We start from the raw sequence: 20,929 nt of genomic DNA, 5'->3' as shown, positions 1-20,929 counted from the left end.
AAACAAGGTACGAAATAATAAAGACCATATGTACAGTAAGAACAGTAGGAGTTACAATAGGAGTTAGCTGTTGAGGGATGGGAGCTGAGAAACGTGTCCTTTCCAGGAGAGATGTCATGGAAAGGATGGGCTTTGATCTGAGTGTTGAAAGTGGGAAAGAATTTTGAAAAACTGAGACTGAGGCAGGGACATATTCCAAATGCAAAGTATGTGTGGTAGCCTCGGTGATTTCTGCCTCCTGATACCCAAGGGCCTCATGTGGTTCTTCCCATGCTGAATCAGGGCCGCTCTGGGTGAATGACAGACTAAGGCAGAGGCGATAGCACAGGGCTTCTAAGACCCGCTCATACAGGGCATGGTGGCTTGTGCCTCATCTCTTAAATGCTCATTCTGGGAGAAGCCAGCCACCGTGTCAGGAGGTTGCTCAAGATCCCACATGGAGAGGAAGTGAGACATCCTGTCAACAGCCAGCACCAACTCACCATCAGTGTGAGCGAGCTACCATGGGATCCTCAAGCTCCAATCGAGTTTTCAGATGACTGAGAACCCCAGCAGGTATTTCAGTGCAACCTCATGAAAAACCCCAATCCAGAAACAGCCAGCTAAGCCACTCATCAAATTTCTGACCCACAGAAACCACAAGAGATATAAATAATTATTGCTATTTTAAGCCATTGAGCTTTGGGGTGAATTTTTTTTTTTTTTTTTTTTTTTTTTTTACACAGCATTAGGTAACAATAAAATATGTCAGCCAGCCTGCAGAAGAAACAACCACAAGGAAAGTTCAGAAGATAGTCCTCTCCCAAAGGCCAGGCAGGCAGAGGTTCCAGCTGGGTCCAAGGTAGAAATGACCTGAACAACATCCATGGCAGGAAGAACTGAGAAGAAGGGACACAAAGGCAAGGTGTCACAAAGAGAAAATGCCCCAGTTGCCCTCGGATTCTGTGCTGAACAATTAATGGTTATTTCCTCCGACATCAACAACTCTAATGTTCTTAGCAGAAATAACTTAGGGAACACAAGCAAGCCGTTTCCTTTATACCTCACTTCTCATCATGCTAGATGACAAGTATTGGCCATTCACCACAGTCATTTTCCTTTCTTCCCAGACACAGAATTCTACCACATTTCTCAGCTCCCTTCCTATTCAGCACGGTCATGTCACCACATTCTGGAACACAAGCAGAAGTGAGGTACAGAACTTCCAGGCCTACACCAGGAAGTCTCCTGCAGGCTCCTTTGTTCTCTCTTCACACATGTGCTCCTCTAGGTGGGAGGTCCTAGAGGATGGTAGATCAATAACCACCATGGGTCCCAAATTCCTTCACAGAAGGCCGACTGCCAGATACCTGCAATCAACAACTGTATGAACAAGAAATAAATTTCTTTTGTGTGAAAAAATAAATAAGTGAACCTACCAGGACAATGTAAAGTGAGTGTAGGAAAAAAATGTAGAATGGACTAAAGAATGAGCCCAGTATACAGACACACGTGCACACCCCGGGCTGGATGCTTGTTAGAGATGAGCCACAACATTATGATCTTGAGCTTTCTAGTAGCCAGAGCAAAAAGGGAAACATGATCGGTGACATGATTCACAGAGACCAAGAGATTTAGAAAAAGAAGAAAGTCACTCAGGAAAAGTATGACTACTTCCAGTAATGCTACACGACCTACCGAACCTTAGCAGGCTCCTCGCAGGAACCAGAGTGTTTCACCATCTCGTGTGTCTTGCTGCATTTTCTCCCTGTGTATTTTCCTGGGGCGATGTAATTAGAACACTGACTAGAGAATGAGAAAGGAAGAATAATCGAGTGTAAGTACAACTGTAAAAAGTCATTATGATTTGCTTTTAAAACCAGTAATTACCACTCTTACTTAACACGTAAATCACTATTAGGATCTTATTTGAACTACAACTGGATGCTTGTTATTTGACAGAGAATGCTTTTGAGAAAGACCTAACATCTTCCCACAACTGGGGTCCTTTCCAAGCTCTCCTTAGAGGAAGAGGGAAGGGACAGTCAGGAGGGTAATTTAATGCTTTAGTTAAAACCTTGACTAGGACCTATTGTAAGGGAGAAAAGCAGAACAGGATGAATTAATAAACATGCAAAGTAACCTCTGGCAGGCCCTATAAAAGCAAACGCAGAGAGTTGTCTGTTAAGGGGAAAGCTTCAAGACTGGCCATTGGTAAAATAAAAAGGTTACAAACCGAACCGGGAAATCAAGACTCTTCTGGCGAACAGGCCTGATTTGAGAATAGTTGACTGGGGCAGTGAGGATGGAAGAAATGTGAAACACAGGAGAGCTCTGGGCCTCGAGACCCGGGAGACTGCCTTACTAACTGTGGCCAGTGAATAGTGTCAGTCATGTCAGGGAGCATTTAAAGGAAACTAGAGGAAAACTGCTCTTGGGTGGGCCCTGGAGGTCTCCACAACAGGGGAATATGGTACTGCAACAGTAGCCTGGTAAGTCTTCGGGTCTGGGGTGTGGCACGGGAAGGATATTTGGAATTAAATGCACTTAAAATATGAGTTGCACACCATGTGTAGTGATAGTCATTTAGATTCCCCTAGAGTCAGGCAAACTAGCTGTGAATCTGACAACAAGATGGATAAATTATGATCCTGACAACTCAAAATCTGGCAAGAGCTGGAGAACTATTCCAGTAGTAATGACAGAAATAGGTCAGGCTCGGACTGAGCCAGAGCTAAGGAACAAATATTTCTAGTATTTTATGCAAAATACTATTCAGCCATTCTTCTTTCAGTTCAGGGAAGCTCAGAAACAATAAAAAACAGTATTTATATGACTTTGGAGGAATTTAGGAAAGCCGCCAGGACACCAGAAATCAGGAGGATCAATGGGTGAAGATGGATTTATGTTGTATCCTTTTAAGTGGTGCTGTAATCTCAGACCTCAGGTTCTGCCTTCAGAGTGACATAAACCTAATAACCTTCCCCAGCCTTGGAAACATCTCTTTTCCTCCAATCTCCAAGGCGATTTCTTCCGCTTCAATCTCTTGAACTACTGTGAACCGCTCCGAAGACAGTACAAATACTGCCTTGCTCTATAGATAGCGCAGACACCCTCAGTTGCTTACCCAATAGTCATTTCTCTCTTTCCCCTTGTAAACAAAACCCCAAATTTGCTTGGCAAGGCATCCTCTTCTACTTGGCTGTGTGCCTCACGGGACAAGCCATGGCAATCCTGTTTCCTTTGCCAGTCCTTGCTTAGGAGTAAGCAGGGAGACCATTCTGTGTACCACGATGTGAGAAGGAATCTATTGGATGGAAAGGTTTCTCAGCTTTAAAAAAAGAGATGCATGAGCAAAATCGTCATTCTGCAGCTGATTCACACTGTCATGGCTCTATGTGCTTGAAGCCGGGATAACAGTTATATAACAAAAGGTACTAGTGAAGGAAAAGTCAACTAATGAGAGCAGAGTAGAAAGGCAGAGAGAACTAACATCCTTGACGTCATTAAGGCCAACAAATCTGCCAAGCCGGAGCTCCCCATTTTTAGGACTTATAAATGTTTTCATTGTTTAAGTGATTTTGACTTGAATTTTCTGGTTTTCTATTACTAGCAGCTGAAAGTATAACAACTGTTAAACAGATATGTGTGTATTTATACTCCTCGTGTTAGATTTCATAATAAACACCTTTGTTATTACTCACAGTGTCTGCCATACACCAATGTCAGAGAATGCTGGTTCCTTGAAGAGGCAAATGCACGGATGGATAGATCTGCCATTCTTAATACTAGCTGCATTCCCTCACCTAGTAAATCATAGGTGCATAAACCAGGAATCTATTCTAGATGCTTCCCTATTCTCCTTTCTCTGTAGCCAATTCTTCTCCAAGTTCTGTTCATTTCTTCTACATTCATCTCAAATCCATTTAATTCTCTTCATCTCTACCACCATTCTATTTCAAGCTACCACCATGTCTTAACTGGACTAGTGCAGTAGTCTCCCAAGTAGCTTCCTGAAATTTCTCAAATCTGTTTTCCACACTGCAGCCAAAGGGAATCCTTTTGAATGTGAAATCCCCTACTTCCCCCACCTCCATCCTTGATTAAAGGATAAAAGAACAAAATTCCAAAATTCATAAGATTCCACAGGTCTATATGGCCTGATGCCATCTATCCTTCTAGGCTACCTCTTGCCCTTGATATTCTTACCAGACAGGCCTCCTGTTGATTCTTTGATGTACCCTACTTTGCACATACTATTCTATCTGCCTGGCAGGCTCTCCCCTCCTGGCACCCCTCCACAATCACATACCTGTGAGTCCCACCTACCATTTTTCAGGACAGTCTTGCCTTTCTTCTACTTTCTGAGTAGCTGATTCTCTGTTGTGCCTTTGCTAATTCCATATACCCTCCAGTCATAGCCAGGATGGCCATACAAGCTCAGACACTTCTGATAGTGAATGAGGGGACTATGAATAATTACACTGAGACAACATGCAGGAAGAGAGATTTTCCTGAGATAACAGAACATTTGGTCACCTCAGTCTTCATACTAACTTTTTTGGTTTTAATTTAAAGTCTGCCTCCCCCAGAACTCTACATGGGCAGACAACATGTCTTTATTTTCTCACCATCACATTCTCCATGCCTAGCACAGTCCAGATTCAATAACATTTGTTGGAGGAACACTGAAAAGGATTATAACTCAGCTCATTTTCTTTTCCTATTTTTTTATAATCTTCTTAGACCAGTGTTGATGCTTTATTCTTGTGTATTTTTAAACATCTTATCATTTTTGCATGGCATTGCTTTATTGCTGACTTATGCATTTAGTTGACAAGTATCCACTGAACATCTAGTATGTGCCAGGCATGCACTAGATGCTAGGAATATAATAGGAAACAAGACACAGTTCCCGTCCTTAAGGAACTCACAGTCTTATCAGGGAGCTACTTGAAGTCCACTAGGATTCTAGATCAGTTTTTACCATGTTAATGCCTAGGCAATCAGGGCTTGACCTGAGCATGAAAGAGATGATCTTTTTTTTCATTTCCTTCTCATTTGTGTCATTTCCTTCATGTCAGTTTCAAGATCAGTGCTTTCATGATTTCCATTTCTTCCTAACACCTGTCTCCAGGAAACATTTAGCTACTTTACAATCGTTTCAGATTCTGTCAATATATTAAAAATCGTATTCATGCATATCAATTTCCAAAAAAAAATGGAAATCTCAAGGTGGCTGAAATGAAGAGCAATGAGTTTAGGATCCGATCCCGAAGCTTCCCCATGAGTGGTTATCAAATTCAGTAATAGCTAGTAGTTTGGGTTTTAACGCATAGGCCAGGATATGAGGTTATGAGTTCAATGAGACACTGACTGAGAGCTAATATCTCTTCACGAGCTGCAATACTCAAAATATAGCCTTGGTAATGAGGGGCCTAGAAAAAAGATCTGCCCACCTTATAAGAGAAATAAATGATGAAGTTTGCTATTCTGGGCTATGGAAAAGGAAAAAAAATTGTTCTGAGAAAAAAGAAAATCTCAGGCCTCTGCCTCATGTTGTATCAAAGTTAGAATGTACACTTCTGTCATGGTTTGGGAATTGTCATGATTGGAAATTTACATAAAAATTAGTCCTGGGACAGTGATATCTCTAGAGTAGCTGATAGAAGTGAACAGAAAATCTCTATGGAATGGCACTTTTACAGCTTAGGCCACACTGGATTTTCACAGGAAGGTTTCCACCGAAGGTGAGGTTATAATTCAAAATAGAGGTACAAAAACAGAAGGGTAAGTACTCAGTAACCTACAATAGTAGAAGTTATTATTTCAAAAGATGTCTTAGGTGGAATCTCCTGGAACAAGATTTTGAGATAGAGATTTGCATACCGGAGGTTGATTAGAGAGTAACCTAAGGAACACATTTGAGGATGTGAAAGGATTCAGGCAGAAGGAAATACAGTGATACAGTCGCAACAGAGCAGCCAGTTGATCTCATAAGGACTTTTGGAATTAGGGGATGATCTTCAAGAATATACCAAATTGAGACAACAAAACTGGGCCCTTATATCCCAATATCAACCAGCCACTAGATGCAAGTCGCCCCTGAGAAGAGGTCATAAACCTGGGAAATATGGTTCCCTTTGGCCAAAGACAATCCCCAGAGAGACCCAGAAGTGAGCTAGCGGCAGCCAATACATCAAGCCACAAAGATAGAATGTCTCATTCCTGGAATTGGAGATGAGAGGTGGGGATTCTGAGCAGCACACATCAGCACCATGCTACTTCACTCTTGAGCTGCCCAGATCCATTTACATTTGCATTTTGTGGAAAGCATGTCCCTTTTGGGAAGAGCACTCTCAGGATTCTGGTTGGTCTCAATTCCTAAGGAATCATACAGGGGAACTAGTGGAGAAAGCTTGCAGATCTTACTGCTGCAACTAATTTTAAAAGCATAACCAGTTTTCACCATCTCCTTTCTTTACTACCCATTCTAAAGTCTCCTCACCCTTGGTTAGTACCTGTAATGGTCTTAGTAACTAAACTGGTGGAAGCCATGAAGGCCTAAGTTTCTAAGCACTATGTCGTTCTGAAGTTGTGTCTATTGCACTTATCCATTAAGCACCTCAATTGGGCAGTACAGTATCAAGACATGCCTCAATTGCTCAGTAAATGTGAAACATAGTCTTCCTCTTTTCCATTAGATAACAGCAGTTCTATTTATTCCTGATCAGTGTGAGTTACCCTTGCAAGGTTGGTGTGTCCTTTCTTTGCCTACTGGTCTCTTGGCATGAGGAACCCTAAGTGACCCAGTGGCAGCCAAATTAAAAGTAAAATGGGACTACTACTGTGTTCCCTGGTGGAAGCAGTCACCCTCCGGGAATAAGGACTTCTATCACAGGAAAACATAGGAAAAACAAATTCCAAAAGTGGGTCATTGTGAATGATAGTAAGATAAAGGGACATAAAATAGAAAAGAGTTCTTAAGAAATGTGGTGGATAGAATATGAAGCTCCAACATTTTATCATATGAATAAATATAATGTGAACTCTCCAAAAAAAGAGAGAAAGGTATATAATGGGAAACAAGCAAAGTAAAAGTATGAAAGCAGAAAATCATATGGTGGAAATAAAACAAAATGTATATAATCACAATAAATATAAAGGATTGAACTCAACCACTAAAAGGCAGAGATGCTCAGATTAGAATTAAAATCCAGTTGTATAAAAGAGACAGCAAAACATAATGGTACAGAAAGATAAAAAGGTAACTGATTAGAAAAAACTTAAGAAAGAAATTCTTATTTAAAAAGGCCATTGTGGTTTTTTTGTATTAAACAAATTAATTTTTAAGGCAAAACAAATTTTTATGGATAAAGATGGTCAATATTTTAAAAATTACCAGGAATGTAGGGTTCTGAACCTATACACATGCACTTAACAGCACAGATTCCAAATATGTAAAGAAATTCAGGGTTTGGTGGCAGGCTATTAAAGTGCTACATCTCCTGGAAGTTTTGCATTTTCACAAGGCTTAGTACCTCAAGAAGAAAAAAGCAAATTTAAAAGAGTGGGTTTTTAACCCTAACTATTCAGAAGAAAGGTTAACATAAATGCTCTGGAAAGTGATGAAACAGGTCCCTTTTTTTTTTTAATTTTTATTTATTTATGATAGTCACAGAGAGAGAGAGAGAGAGAGAGAGAGAGAGAGAGGCAAAGACACAGGCAGAGGGAGAAGCAGGCTCCATGCACCGGGAGCCCGACGTGGGATTCGATCCCGGGTCTCCAGGATCGCACCCTGGGCCAAAGGCAGGTGCCAAACTGCTGCGCCACCCAGGGATCCCCAAAACAGGTCCCTTTAATCTCATTTTGTTTGTTTGCCAGTACAGCTGTGTTTATGAAGTTGAATTTTTCCTTATTAATTCTAGGAAGTAAATTGAATAAATGAATTGTGGGGTTGAGCTAAGCTCTCATAAAGAAATCTAAAACCTGAGCCTATAGTTAAAGATACATACATTAGGGTAGATTTTCCATGTGAGTTTGTTAGGAAACAGACACAATTTTTGAGAACTTTCGACTGGCTGACAGCTCGATAACAAAGCCAAATTCTGGAAATAAAGAATATATATATATATATATATATATATATATATATATATATATATGCTCTTCTGTCTTTTTGTTTTGTTTGCTTGGCTGGGAAGTTTTTCCTTTCTTTAATTAAAATAAATCTCAGTGGTATGGCTTATATAATCATAGTCTCAATCAAAAAGGTCCTCCCCATGGACTACAATTCTACGAGAACCACATACCTCTCATTTACAATATCTATTTACAAAAGCAGACGATCTCTTCTCTCTTACATGTAGGTTCTTCTGCTTCTTTATACCTCCATGATTTTCTCACCCATTCTTGCTTGTCCTTTCTCAAATGAAAGTGAAAAGGAATAAATGAATCAGGGCTTAAATCAGGCAGGATTTTGTAATCAGTAATACTGTGACAGGATGAGGAGGTGGAGAAAGGGAGCAGAGGGAGGAGAGAGGGGAGAGAGAATGTGGGTATAGAAGCTTTTGCAGGGGATGTAGACCTTGGGAAGGGAGGTGATAGATATATTCTTGATGGCCTCACCAAAGGGGAGATTTGGCTGCTAAATTTGACCTTGCTCCCAAGTAATTGATGAGACGTAACAATATCATCAGAATAATGGTAATGAGCTATAGATGCAGACTCTCTGCCTGTGGAGATTGCAGACAAAATAGACTTTAAGGGAAAACACATTATTCAGGCTAAGAAGACTCATTTCATAACTTCCTGTTAGGAAAACTTTGATGGGGTTATTTGATTGCGGTGAGCTCAGTTCTCCCACATCTGAAGAGCAGGAAAATTCAATGGGAAAAAAACATGTTCCCCACTAGACTTGGTGGCCATGTCTGAGCCTCCAGTCTCCTTGCTCCTGTCATCCTAAGAGGGAAATCTCACTAATGCTTCAAAATCAGGTTCAACATCAAGTTCATTATTAGGCTCTGTCTTAGTTAGACTTTGGTACTCCTTCTCTGATACTTGAAAAGGCCAAATATTTTCCTAGTTGTGGTTTTAGAATAAATTAACTTCTTCATTTCTGCTTTCTTTGTATTCCCTCTTGAGAATGTTCCTTTGAGGAAGATTTTTGTGTTTCTATCTGCAGTAATCTGACTAAACATTTTACAGCTAAGGCATCTCATTTCTGGTCTGTAGTTTACCTTGTTAAATGGGATTTCAGTCATGCATCTTGAAAAGCTCTGCCTCTGGAATTTTGGTTTACCCTTGTGAATGTTCTCACTGACTTTGGAAGCAATTCCTCATTGTTGTTGGATTTTTTTTTTTTTTTATCTGTGTGGCAGCAGCCTTTCTACTGGTGTCTACCTTTTATTGATTTATGGTAATAGATGACCAGCCCCTTCTTTTCTGTCACTTACAGGTTGACCTCTTTAGTTGAAGTTTTTCTAAAACTGGCACACAAGGTATAAGAACAGATAACCTTGTAAATTCAAAGGCTGGTTCCACTGAGTTAAAAATCCTATCATTCCAAGATGCTGGAACTTGATGCTGATGAAAATTGAAACACACAGTTTGTTTGGTTCTTGGTGCCTCACACTGAGAGTTATTGCCGTAAATCTAGGTTTGTAAACCTGGGTTTGTGATATCTCTCTTTTAGACCAGTGGGCTTTAGATTCTGGTGTGCATCAGAATGAGGCAGCAAGCAATTAGAAATACAGACTTCCAAGCCCAACCTCTAGATATTAATTCAATAGATCTGTGGGGCCCTGGGATCTACATTTTAATAAGCTGTTTGGGTGATTTGATGCAGATCATACTTCAGTCTTCATGAAACAAGATGAGAAAGAGAAAAGTATTTCCTGACTGCTCTATGGATTTGCTAGAAGTTGTCCTGGCACTGATTGCTAGGCCCTAGTGTTCTCCTGATGAACAAAAACAATTTCTAAGTCAGCATCAGACAAGGCTACTCTGTGACCAAGATGGATCAAGACAAAAACAAGATCATTCTGTGATCATGTCTGAACACAGACAAAATAAAAAATAATGTGCAAACCACCAAATACCAAAGAATCCCCTGCACACACTCCCAGCTAATATGAGTGATCGATGGTACTTTACCAGTTATAGCTTTATCCTCGGTATATTCTGGCCTCCTTATAGATACATTTTACTGAGATACACAATCATAGGATTACTCTTGCTTCTTCACAGTATCCAAGCCAGAGCAAAGCCCTGGTGTCATAAACCCTCCTCAAATCACCCAACACAATCGTACCTGTAAGTCCTTTCTAACGCCTCCTTGTGAGATGTCACCATAGGCCCCATAGTGTGCTTTCTCCTTCACTGCAACACATACTAAAACCAACTTGTTCTGCTACAGGTATGTTCCTGATGGTCCTTGGCTGAAGGCTATTGACCAGAGCTTGTAGCTAGACCAAAACTGTCCATTCTTTCTGTGTGCCCATGGTGTACTCACTACTTATGGCTACTAAGCAGCTCAAGGACCTTCCTTAAAGCATTCCTAGGTATTTGTGCTCTCTGTGATAGAAATTATGGGTATTTACTGTGCTAGTCATGACCCACACAGTATGGTACACACAAAGTGGGTCATTGAGGAGAGTTCAATTAACTTGCAGTGGCACTGTCAAAAAAAAAAAGATGAATTACCGGACACTAGCAACAGCTGTGAGCCGCTACCACCCCTAAACCTGAAGGAGCAAGAGCAAGGAGAAACTAGCAGAGACCAAGCCAGTCACAGAGGAGGCCACCCAACAGGAGCCAGAAGGGCAGGAGCTGGGGAGACAAACACCCTGACTTTGCTCTTTTCTCTCCCCTCAATCTTTTGCCCACTGTCTCTGTAGATGCCAACGGGAGTCAAGGGCAAGAAAGCCCATGATACAGTCTATGTGATCAGCCTCCAGAGACCAGAGCAGGGCATGAGTGGAAGGGCAAATGGAGACCAGGCAGCAGACTTATAAAAAGTCCATTCTCTTTATTCAATAACCTGTTTATACCACCTGTGCTGTAGATGTGGGATGTTGGCAAATATTACATAAAACAATAAGCCTAAGTTATGGAAAACAGAGTTCTTAATCCTATGAAAACTAAATCAAATGCTTTGAAAAGACTAAATGAGAACAACAAGAAACAAACGATTGTGCCAATGATGCACCAGATACCGTTCTAAACAGTTCCCATGTATTTTATTAGTTCCCTATTGCTGCTGTAACAAATGATTTCAAGTTTAACGACACAAAGCAAATTTATTCTCTTACTGTTGTGGAGTAAGAGCACTAATTCCAAAATGGGTCTTAGTGGACTAAAATCCAGGTGTCAGCAGAGCTGCATTCCTTCTGGAGGCTCAAGGGGAGAATCCATTCCTTGTTTGTCCAGCTTCTGGAGGCTGCCCACATTCTTTGGTTTACATCTCCCTTCCAGAAGTCATATCACTCCAACCTCTGCTTCAATCAGCAATCTCCTCGGACTCTCCTGCTTCCTTCTTTCTCTTATAAGGATCTTCCTGAATAATTCCTTATGATCTCCCATCTCAAAAGATTAACTTTTTTTAAAAAAGATTTTTATTTATTTATTCATGAGACACACACACACACAGAGAGAGAGAGAGAGAGAGAGAGAGAGAGAGGCAGACACACAGGCAGGGGGAGAAGCAGGCTCCATGCAGGGAGCCCGACATGAGACTTGATCCCGGGACTCCAGGATCACGCCCTGGGCTAAAGGCAGGCTCTAAGCTGTTGAGCCACCCAGGGATCCCCAATACCCTTTTTAAAACCTAGAATTGCCATATAACTTAAAGCATTTAATTTAGCTAAAAAATTTTAGTCCGGGCCCTGGACTGAAGGCGGCGCTAAACTGCTGAGCCACTGGGGCTGCCCCTCAAGAGATTAACTTAATCACATCTGCAAAATCTTATTTGTCAGGTAAAGTGACAACATACACCCAAGTTCAGGAATTAGGCATGTTATTTCCTACAAACAAGGACATTCTCCTCTATAACCTCAATATAACCATCAAAATCAGAAAATTCACATGGATACATTACCACCATCTAATCCTCAGACCCCATTCAAGTTTTGACTGTTGTTCCAATAATGTCCTTTATAGTAGAAGAATCCAGTTATAAACCACACATCGCAATTAACTGTCACATCTCTTCAGTCATCTTTAATCTGGAAAAAGTCCACGACCTGTACTTGACTTTCATGACATTGACAATTTTGAAGATTATAGGCCAGTTATTTTGTAGACTGTCTTGTAGAATGCCATTATGAATTTATCCAAGGTTTCCTCATTTCTTTTATTCGGGAGTATCGTACAAGTGATGAAGTGATGCCGTGTCCTTTTTAAAGCATTTGATCAGATAATGCAGTTTTCATTTGTCCCACTACTGATGGCATTCACTTGAATCACTTGACTAAGGTGGAATCTGAAAGACTTTTACACTGTAAAACTGCTCTTTTTTTTCCTTTGTAGTTCATAAGTATTTCGTAAGGAGATATTTTGAAACTAGGTAAAATGACCCTGTCATTCATCCAGCACTCAATCCATTCATTCTTTATCTCCAGAAAGACTCATAGTTTTATTCATGGGTTATAATCCATTGATATAATTGCTTTAATGTCACCAATTCTTCCAATAGCATCTCCCTCAAACTGGCTTTATATACTCCCATCATTCTTTGAGCACTTTCTTGCTTATGAAGCACAAGATGTTTGGGGCTCCTCTTGTACTTTCCCTGGCCCAACCCTGGAATCACCTATTTCTCTAAGGAGTCCTAGAGTCCTTTCAGTGGGGCATGGGATTGGAAACCAAGATATGGGCACTAGATAGTGTACTTCGGTCTTTTGGACTCCTATAGTGGACAGAGCTAGGGAATATATGTTACATGTATATTTCTATTTCTAATATATCAAAAACCATCAGCCACTCCAATTTCAAACCAACCTCACAAGTCCTTTCTAGTTTCCTACCTTTTTATATTGGGTCAAGCGGTGAAGCATTATTTTGCCTACATATATTAACCCACTTGATCTTTACAACAATCTTATGATTTAGAAAATCATAGCCTGATCGTCCACAAACACCATACCATGTATTTCAAATGGTCCAAGAAAAAAGTTCTATATACTCCATTTGCAACTTTTCTGTAAATCTGTAATCGGTTCAAATTTTTTAAAAGTTTGTGCTAAAACAAACAAAAAACTTCTCTGTGGATTACCAGACTGTGAAATACAATAGTGTTCATAGTGTTCCCAGTAATCTGAATGTGATAAAAACATTAATGCATTTTCCAAATTGGGGGAGGAGAGGGGAGAAAGACAGAGGAAGGCACAGAATTTTAATCTAAGAAGGGTGGGAGGGGGGAAAGATGATCCACATTGCCTTATCTTTAACAACTTAGGCTAGTGGTTCAGAGTAACAATCTTCAGTGTGACACTTCATTCATCATTTAATATGGCCATTTGACAACCATCCAGGCCTAAGGTCCACTCAAGAGCTGGAGGATCCTGATTAGCTAATCAGCCATCTTGGCTGAGACACAGCCCATCAATGTGATGGAACATATCAGCCTAAAACTAACCACTCAATGAATTTCTTAAGGCTTATTCAACTCCCTCATTGTGAGAAAAACAGAAACATGTGATGACTCACTGGGATCTCTCTCTGGTCCAAGTCTCTTCCTTTACAAACAGACAAACCCAAGCACAAAGTGGTTAAGAATTTTAACAAGGTTTCACAGCTATGGAGTGGCAGGACTCAGAAAACCCTCAGGTTCCCATTCACATCATCGATGGCCTGCCAAAATTGCCTCGTGTGCTCACTGACTTTGTTGTATGTAGCCACAGACTTCACCAAGTGGCAATGGAAGCCCTCTTCATGCCAGGTGATTAGGGCTGGGGTTGTTTGGTTCATTACTAAAGTCTGTCACAATGGGAAAGTCCTAATGTTTACGTGTTATATATAAACCTAAAACATTTTATTTGATAGTTTTTCTTTGCAACTTAATCTCCCCATTAGAGTTCCATGGGATTTTTCTTGTGTAAGTCAGAATCCATCATCTCTGATTTCCACTCTCTGTTTCCTTAAAGAGGAGTGATGACATAAAGACATTTGTTCAATAGTATGAGTGCAGGACCATTCTGGATGTTAATTTTTTTCTCTCTCTTTTAAAATTGCCTCATCCACATATAATTCAAGAGCAATTTTATTAGCTGTGTGACTTGGGCAAGTTCCTTAGCCTCTGTGTGCCTCAGTTGCCCTTAATACTCTAGGCTCATCTTGCATTTTCCCAGCCCTGGCCCTGGAATTAGGCATTGCTCCAAGGAGTCCTGCCTCCTTTCAGTGGAGAACGGTATTAGAACAGAAGTTTTTAATACCTTTTCTGTCAGTAGGGTAAAGAAGCAGAAGGCACTGTTTGCAGCCAACAAGGCAGTTTGGAGCTTCACATCTTGACCTGTAGTATGTAGGGGAAATTACTTCTAGATTAATTTATCCCCCAAAGTGTGTTGTCACCAAAAAGATACTGATTACTTATTCACTGAGAGGACTCTCAGCATTCAAATATTCAATTGCTATTATTGTCAAGATCACTTATTGATAGATATTGTTTCCTTTTTCACTTCATTCCTTTGTTAGCAGAGAGGCCTTACCTGCCCCCATGTTATGGTACTTAGCTCTTTATGCACTTCTAGATAGATTCCTGTGGGCCTGGTACACATTGATATGATACAATTCATGTTGCCTTAGAAGTCAGACAGATTTGTGTTCAAATCACTAATTTATTGATAATTTGAATTATAATTAAAGATACAGATATCTCTTTAAAATTAGGTGTGTATGTGAATATACACACACATACACACACACACACACACTCACTCACCCGCACGTGCCACGTGGTAAAGTATTCTCTAATGCTTTACGTTCTGACCGGGCTGACCTTGACCAAGTCTCATGCCTGTGTGTGTATCTGTCTCTTTGTTCACTGGTTTTCCTTTTGAGACTTGAGACCATACGAAGAATTTCAGGCATGTAAAAACTGATCAATAACAACAGTTCTGAAAAACCAGAAGATTAATTTCTCAGTGAAATTTAAATAAATGCATCACCTGTTCTTCTCAGAAGTTTTTGAGCCCACTAGCATTCTCAATGGTGTCCTCCCAATGGCCTTCTCATTATAGCCAATATGCTATTTCAGGAGAGGGTAGGAAGAAGCAACACCCCGTAAATCTGCTTCTTTCTGTGCTCAACTTACCAAGAGTACATCCTGCCACCTACTCGTGTCAAAGTCCTCACGGGTCCTGGCTTACAGGCCTCATTTTCTCTCAACCACTCACTGTTGAGTTGTGAGATACCCTGTTCCCTCCATGTTTCAAAGACCACTCTGAGGGAAAGAAAACTGGGAAATCAGCAAAAAATGTATTGGTCCAGTCTGCACCAGTTAGCTGGAAAAAAAAAACAAAACTGTTGCCACGTAAAAATCTTCTGCAGTATCCTGCATTATGCTCTTGTCTTTGAACCACTTTGGTTGAAACTGCTTTTTCTTCCATTGTTTTTATTGTAATTTCATCGTGCAAAACCCTCCCTCTGATTTCACTGGAGTCTTGTGCAGAGTGAAGTATAGCCTCTCTGTCCTGTGATGAGATGGAAATCGTTATCCTTGCCCCCACGACACCAGAGGAAAATGGGAACTGCACTTGTATAATCATCATTGTACAGACCACATAAGAGAGGTACAGAATCGCTTCCTTTTTAGAGGATTTAATTAAAATCATTACTTAAAAATAAGTCTTGTGACAACATCATGATTGGGCTATTTTCAAACTGGAGAACACCTATGAGAATTCTGGGATCCATGAGAAAAGTGTCTCTTCTTAGCTCCTACATGTGTGTTTGCAGAACTCAAAAGTGGAAAGGACTCTGTTAATCTTCTGTTATGGGCTACACTGATTATTTTACGGTTGTCTAAAAAGGGGAGGCATATTGGAATAATTTAATATTTTGTAATATTTTAGAGGGTCATTATAAGACATTCTCTTTTACTCAGTAAGGATTAAATAACCAAGTCTATGTTTTTTATTGCTGATTTCTACGATTAAAGCAAGTACATATAAGCTGAGCTGATTGCAATATAAAGAATTATTCTCTTGGGTCCTACTTGTATTCATTCTCTTTCTACATTTTAAAAACCCATTCATCAATTACTCTGCAGTAGTACCAGGACTTAGCATGCGCATATTATCTTCTCATATTCCATCGCGGTCTTCCAAAATCACGCGTGTGCATGTGGGTATGTACACACCCGCCCACACTCACAAACACATACACACACATGCAGGCACTTATAATGGCATCCAAACATATTTACCCATAATTACATTCTAGGCGCTTTATCGAACAGATATTTTTGCATTCATTTGTGGAAGCTGAAAAGAATCCATGCTAATGTTTGGAGTCTTAAAGCAAACTGTAATCTTATAAACAGTGAGGTGAACCTCAGAGGCAGTAGTCTTTTGATATGCAGCATAAGTGAAACGCTGCATAATATAAAATGATGGCGCTATTAATCCTACGGCACTGGTGGTGCCCAGCCCCCCCCCCTTCGCTATTGATACCAACACCATTGTCTCTGGCTTTAAACTTCATCAGTATGCAAACGGAGTGTCACTATGATGGGTGGTAACTTGGTTGGATGCACTTTCTACATTTCTGGCAAATGAGTATAATTATTTTCAGAGCTGCGGGCAACTCATGCATGTTTTATCCTCCATCTGGACCAGCACGGTACACAATAGTGATAAAAGATGATTTTCCCCCTTGGATGTTCACAGGCCATCATCGACACAGTCCTGATGAAATGGCCATGTATCCCCTAGCAGTTCTATATCTGCCACAGCTTGACAACAAAATTATTTCCCCATAGTACTAAAACACTTCAAATATTCAAGCCCTCTGTGCATATATTTGTGTTTTGAAGCATTCAGCGTTAACATAATGTGGTAATTTATAAACTGACAAATTAACTATGCAGAAATCACAGAGAGGCCTTATGAGGTCTGCAAAGCAGCAGAAAAGAAAGCAGAAGCTTTTTGCGCTCTGTAATAATAATAATCCTATCAACTGTCGCAGATTGCCCGGCCTCCCATTGTTAGAGCCGCTCGCTCTAAAGCCTGCTTACTGTAGGTGATTCTGCCCCAGCCGCCGCGCCTCCAACCTCGCCAACCAGGAGGCTCGGCTGGCGTTCCATGTGCCATCCTCCTCTGGGGTCCGGGGCTCGTGGGGGGGGGGGGGGGAAGGGGGCACCAATAAAAAAAAATGCAAGTTGCCCATATTGATTACTTGGAGCCAGAAATGGTTGTGTGGGATGGAATTTGGGGAGGGTGAGATTTGCCTTCAAGACAGGAAGGGATTTTAGGACTGGCAAAAATCAATAACAGCAAAACTGAGATTATGCATGTGAGAGTACGATCGGCCTTCTTTGTTTCGTGCTTATAAAATCATTTTAATGATTAAAATCCATCATCTTCCAACCCCGCTTAGCAAGCCCTGGCGATCCTCGCAGACCTACTATTGATCCTTAGACAGGCAGCTGAATGGAGGCAGCATTCATCAAAGGACGCAAAAGAGTGCATTTTCACTTTTATTGTATTAGCTTAATTCTCTTTCAGATGGACTAAAGACTAATTTTGCGAGACCAAGGGGAGAGTCTGCGGATCTTCTGCTGCCCCCATCTGTTTAACACGTAGATTCTTAGAAGGCAGAACAAATTTTTTTAGAGGCAAGAAAGTATTCACAAATTCTTTGTAAACGCACAGAACATTCCTTCACGATATGCCCAACCAGCCTCTCCTCCTTCCTTCTCCACTACGCCCAGCTCTCCACCCCACCGCCCCCAGTCACTGCACACGCGCGCGCACACACATACACACACACACACACACACCATCCTTTAAATGGTATGTACCATGCTACGAGGCCTACCAAACATCAGACACTCTTTATCAGCAGTTGTGCCAGGGTCTCCATGGCAACAGTATAATAGATTTGCCCTTAGTCAATCCCAGAGGCCACATTGAAGCGCAATGCAAAATTTGCTGGGGCCTGAATTCCTTTCAAGCCATGGCTCATGTGTCAGGAAACAAGTCAATGCACAGACAGCGCAGTGCTGAAAGATGGAGAGGAACCTTTTCTCTCCACTGCTGTTTGCTCACAGTGACATTCAGAAGCTCCAGCCCTTCTAGATTGCGTTGCTGTCTTGTTTTCTAGTTATTAATTCACTTCTTTGCGTGGAGAAGAGAGTGGGGGAGGGGAGCGCCATGCTTTGCAATACTAAACCACCAATGAAAGTGCAAAGCAAGCTGCATAAAAACGCAGCGTGCATCTCAGCCTCCCAGGTGATAGAGGATTCAAGATGGCTGAAGCCCACCAAGGCCTTGGGCGCAGCTCTGGGGGGTTGGAGGCACCACCCCCACTCCCCGTGTGGAGCGGGGCCCAGCAGCCCACACAACCTCCTTGACCCACCCTGGAGTGGTATTTTGTGAGACTCGAGCAACCTTCCCCAGGGAAGGAGGGACAGAAGAGTGGACACATGCCCTTGTCCCAAAGCCAATCTCCGCAGGCAGCGAGAATTCCCGGGAGCTCACACCTGAAGTTACACTGTGGCTAAAACAAGCACAGCTTCAAAGTTAAACAATCATTTGTTTCAGGTTTATTTTAATCATTAGCTTTGGGACTTACAAGATGATTACTTTGTGGGTTAATTATTTTCTGTGCTTGGCTTTCCAAACCTAATTGCTCAACTTCATTATTGTACATCGCGATCCATAGCCGGTTCCTAAAATTACCTGTCCAAATATTTTCCCTCTTGATTCTCCCGGAGAATTTGCTATTTTTCTCCCTGACTTGGAACTTTGCAGAAATGACTTGGTTGGCAGACACTTGTGTGATTTTGAACACTGAACTAGAGACACTACGGGCCTGTGAAAAGACTCCATCGGTGATAGGATTTGAAAGAAGACTCTTAAGGGGCTTTGCCCAGATGAAGCCTGATTAACTTCAGGGCAGTGGTTCTCACACCTTAACATGCATCAAAAGCACCTGGAGAGTGGTTATAACAATTTCTGGAGCCCTGGTGCCAGAGATCGGGAGTCTCAGGGGCAGGGCCCAGGAGTCAGCATTCCCAGCAAAGTCACAGATGATGCCAGAGCTGCTGGTCCAAGGACCGTGCTTTGGGAACCAGAGCTTTTGGCCAATCTCCATAAGTAAAAAGTTCCTCAACCTCACACTTGAAGTTTGAGTGTTTACCATAACTTTGACTTCAATACTCTTCTAGAAGGGCATTACCTGTCATCCTAGCATGATTACCCCCTTCTCCAGAGGATCAGACCCCCGGTTTCACCCAGCACCTGGGAGACAGGGAGGATGAAAGCAATGGGGAAGAAAAAAATCACCAGGAGATCGGGATATATCCTCAGGCCTAACAACATGCCTGCCACACATTAGGGCTTGATCGGTACTTTGTTTGAATGAATGAATACATGAGTGAGTAAATATGATAGAATTTCAAGGCTTCCATACTTCAGGAAAGAGATCTGACGTCCAGGATCAGATGCTCTGTGTTTTATTTATATTGAAATAAAGTCAAATGTCATACATCTGTTTTTAAAAGTGGCATATGAATTTTTGTGGAGGGAGATTAAATAGTACTTTAAAATCTTCTAGGAAGCTGGAGCCTTAGGGATGAATCATTGTAGGAAGCAAAATCCTTTTATAATTAAAAACATTACTCTCTAATTTATATAGTTTCATAAGTTTGGGTTTTCTTCAAGTGGGAAACATTGCATTTTCATGTCAAGAATCACCAACTTTGCTTCTTACTGCACAAAAGGGTGTATTGCTGCCTGATGTTTTCCACTCAGAATCATCATTTATTTCATTTCCAATTCCTGCTGATTTGACCCTGAAATCTGGGTCATTTTAACAAATAACCAAATAATATTATTAGTTTCAACAGCAACAAAATGTGGAGTCGATAATACATACCACTGACATAAGATGATTCCGCTCCCTTTGACCAGAGTATGGTTACCTGTGCTAAGTGAGCCCTGTGCTAGAGAATGACACCTGTGCGGGGGGCGGGGGGGGGGGGGGCGGAGGTAAAGTGTGAATTACAGTATGTGCCTTGCGAATTACCTCATCTACCATGAATTCACGATAAGACAGTGGAGGTATTTTCCACCGTGCCTTATGTTAAGTCTTCAGTCCTGAGTTTTTTTCTTCCCAGAACAAGGCCAAGGGCAGGGAAGTGAGCAGCCTCTGAGGCTGGGAGCCTACCGGGCCCCTCCGCCCATCCAGTAGGCAAGGTGCAGTGGGAACAAAAAGCACAGATTTCTCTCTCCCACCGCGCCCCTTGCTTTAGTCCTCGAATAGTATCATCCCCCACGGGCTGGTGAGAAAGAAAATTCTCTTAAAATAAATCCAGATATGCAGAATTGTAGAACTGTTAAACTAGATCTTTGAGAGGGTGGCTCTCGATGCCTCCTTTTGCCAGAGAAGGGAGATCCCAAGATCATGCAAGTAGGTGGTGCCAGAGATGGGGCGTGAGCCCAGTTGCCTACACTCTTGACAGATGTCCCAGGACACCTACTCCAGGCTTTGCCCTCCCTGGAGGGGAGCCCATCACACGGCTTGAGTGGACGTCCCCTCCCACACTCCCCACCTGCCACAGGCTCCCTGGAAGGGAACGTGAATGCAGAGTGCTATCAACAACTTTCAATTCCACAAATATTTATTGAGCACCTGCTGTGTGCCGGGTGCTGCACCACACTCTGACAACACCCGGATGAAAGGACACAGCATTTTATTACAAGGTGGTTACAAGCAGGTAAGTCTATTT

The 20,929-nt window shown here is 41.5% G+C and overlaps 1 long non-coding RNA gene across 5 annotated transcripts in view; it reads left to right on the top strand.

Moving 5' to 3' along the window:
- Positions 1-1,194: 1,194 nt before the first annotated feature.
- LOC140633681 (uncharacterized) overlaps positions 1,195-20,929 on the top strand; it is a 33,834-nt gene continuing 14,099 nt past the window's right edge. For all 5 annotated transcript variants that reach the window (XR_012031265.1, XR_012031263.1, XR_012031266.1 and 2 more), the window contains exon 1: positions 1,195-1,816. This is a non-coding gene — a long non-coding RNA (uncharacterized lncRNA). The remainder of the gene's footprint in view (positions 1,817-20,929) is intronic.

This window comes from Canis lupus, chromosome 5 (assembly GCF_048164855.1).
Source record: "Canis lupus baileyi chromosome 5, mCanLup2.hap1, whole genome shotgun sequence".
NCBI classification, from domain to species: Eukaryota; Metazoa; Chordata; class Mammalia; order Carnivora; family Canidae; genus Canis; species Canis lupus.
This window is presented reverse-complemented; position numbering and strand designations above follow the sequence as displayed.